The sequence below is a fragment of the Garra rufa genome, unplaced genomic scaffold, assembly GCF_049309525.1.
Source record: "Garra rufa unplaced genomic scaffold, GarRuf1.0 hap1_unplaced_003, whole genome shotgun sequence".
NCBI classification, from domain to species: Eukaryota; Metazoa; Chordata; class Actinopteri; order Cypriniformes; family Cyprinidae; genus Garra; species Garra rufa.
Window position 1 is genome coordinate 1,608,571 of NW_027394278.1, and position 2,500 is coordinate 1,611,070.

Sequence of the window (2,500 nt, forward strand, 5' to 3'; positions counted from 1 at the left end):
CTCTCACAGTTAAATCTGACCCCATTTTAGTCTTGTAACTCGGCTGATAAGGCCGATTGTTACACTTTTATGGGAGACCGCCTGGGAATACCAGGTGCTGTAAGCTTTTGCCTTTTCTTCACTATTTATATAATATGCTGGCTTTTACGGAGGCTGATCTTTAAATAGCCCACTTTTTGGAGCAGCCCTCGCTTATGGCCATACCGCGCTGAGAGCGCCCGATCTCGTCTGATCTCGGAAGCTAAGCAGCGTCGGGCCTGGTTAGTACTTGGATGGGAGACCGCCTGGGAATACCAGGTGCTGTAAGCTTTTGCCTTTTCTTCACTATTTATATAATATGCTGGCTTTTACGGAGGCTGATCTTTAAATAGCCCACTTTTTGGAGCAGCCCTCGCTTATGGCCATACCGCGCTGAGAGCGCCCGATCTCGTCTGATCTCGGAAGCTAAGCAGCGTCGGGCCTGGTTAGTACTTGGATGGGAAACCGCATGGGAATACCAGGTGCTGTAAGCTTTTGCCTTTTCTTCACTATTTATATAATATGCTGGCTTTTAGAAAGACTTGTTTTACAGCTCTATTTATTACAATCATTTACATGTATTATAGAGTTTTAAGTGTTTTACATGTTTTTTAGGCCATTTTATTACTCTTAACATTTTAAGTGTATGTGTCTTTAATAAATGGATGGTTGGCCTGTCATGTGACTAGACACATGACAGGAAGCAGGAAGTACAACTGTATAAGAGAGCAGCATGACAAACAAAGGACAGTCACCAAACTGTTGGATTGAGGAGTTGCTAATTTTAGAGCTCACCTTTCCATTCACCACCTGCAAACTTTGGATTACACTTTCTGTGGATTGTATATACACTGGTGGACACTCACATTGGACTTATCAACACACTGGGGTTCTTGGACTGTTTTTAGGGTATGGACAAATGAACTGTATTCTTTTAACAGAGTTTACCTGTTTTTAGGGTATGGACAAATGAACTGTATTCTTTTAACAGAGTTTACCTAGTTTTATCGTGTTGTTTTAAAGTCTTTTATGTGAACCTTGTAAATACACCAAATCTATTTAAACCAATTTTCTTTTATGTCTCATTCTTTTAACCACTAGTCATCTCTCACAGTTAAATCTGACCCCATTTTAGTCTTGTAACTCGGCTGATAAGACCGATTGTTACACTTTTATGGGAGACCGCCTGGGAATACCAGGTGCTGTAAGCTTTTGCCTTTTCTTCACTATTTATATAATATGCTGGCTTTTACGAAGGCTGATCTTTAAATAGCCCACTTTTTGGAGCAGCCCTCGCTTATGGCCATACCGCGCTGAGAGCGCCCGATCTCGTCTGATCTCAGAAGCTAAGCAGCGTCGGGCCTGGTTAGTACTTGGATGGGAGACCGCCTGGGAATACCAGGTGCTGTAAGCTTTTGCCTTTTCTTCACTATTTATATAATATGCTGGCTTTTACAGAGGCTGATCTTTAAATAGCCCACTTTTTGGAGCAGCCCTCGCTTATGGCCATACCGCGCTGAGAGCGCCCGATCTCGTCTGATCTCGGAAGCTAAGCAGCGTCGGGCCTGGTTAGTACTTGGATGGGAGACCGCCTGGGAATACCAGGTGCTGTAAGCTTTTGCCTTTTCTTCACTATTTATATAATATGCTGGCTTTTAGAAAGACTTGTTTTACCGCTCTATTTATTACAATCATTTACATGTATTATAGAGTTTTAAGTGTTTTACATGTTTTTTAGGCCATTTTATTACTCTTAACATTTTAAGTGTATGTGTCTTTAATAAATGGATGGTTGGCCTGTCATGTGACTAGACACATGACAGGAAGCAGGAAGTACAACTGTATAAGAGAGCAGCATGACAAACAAAGGACAGTCACCAAACTGTTGGATTGAGGAGTTGCTAATTTTAGAGCTCACCTTTCCATTCACCACCTGCAAACTTTGGATTACACTTTCTGTGGATTGTATATACACTGGTGGACACTCACATTGGACTTATCAACACACTGGGGTTCTTGGACTGTTTTTAGGGTATGGACAAATTAACTGTATTCTTTTAACAGAGTTTACCTGTTTTTAGGGTATGGACAAATGAACTGTATTCTTTTAACAGAGTTTACCTAGTTTTATCGTGTTGTTTTAAAGTCTTTTATGTGAACCTTGTAAATACACCAAATCTATTTAAACCAATTTTCTTTTATGTCTCATTCTTTTAACCACTAGTCATCTCTCACAGTTAAATCTGACCCCATTTTAGTCTTGTAACTCGGCTGCTAAGGCCGATTGTTACACTTTTATGGGAGACCGCCTGGGAATACCAGGTGCTGTAAGCTTTTGCCTTTTCTTCACTATTTATATAATATGCTGGCTTTTACGGAGGCTGATCTTTAAATAGCCCACTTTTTGGAGCAGCCCTCGCTTATGGCCATACCGCGCTGAGAGCGCCCGATCTCGTCTGATCTCAGAAGCTAAGCAGCGTCG

General features: G+C 41.4%; 5 non-coding genes across 5 annotated transcripts in view; all 5 read left to right on the forward strand.

Annotated features, from left to right (window-relative positions):
- Nucleotides 1-190: 190 nt before the first annotated feature.
- LOC141311528 (5S ribosomal RNA) lies at nucleotides 191-309 on the forward strand. Its single transcript, XR_012348988.1, has one exon. It is a non-coding gene; the product is annotated as a 5S ribosomal RNA (ribosomal RNA).
- Nucleotides 310-393: 84 nt separating this feature from the next.
- Nucleotides 394-512, forward strand: LOC141311660 (5S ribosomal RNA). The gene has a single exon (XR_012349120.1). It is a non-coding gene; the product is annotated as a 5S ribosomal RNA (ribosomal RNA).
- Nucleotides 513-1,313: 801 nt separating this feature from the next.
- Nucleotides 1,314-1,432, forward strand: LOC141309850 (5S ribosomal RNA). Its single transcript, XR_012347397.1, has one exon. It is a non-coding gene; the product is annotated as a 5S ribosomal RNA (ribosomal RNA).
- An 84-nt stretch (nucleotides 1,433-1,516) lies between these two features.
- Nucleotides 1,517-1,635, forward strand: LOC141311540 (5S ribosomal RNA). Its single transcript, XR_012349000.1, has one exon. It is a non-coding gene; the product is annotated as a 5S ribosomal RNA (ribosomal RNA).
- Nucleotides 1,636-2,436: 801 nt separating this feature from the next.
- LOC141309851 (5S ribosomal RNA) overlaps nucleotides 2,437-2,500 on the forward strand; it is a 119-nt gene continuing 55 nt past the window's right edge. Inside the window, exon 1 of the ribosomal RNA XR_012347398.1 lies at nucleotides 2,437-2,500. This exon is cut by the window's right edge and continues 55 nt beyond it. This is a non-coding gene — a ribosomal RNA (5S ribosomal RNA).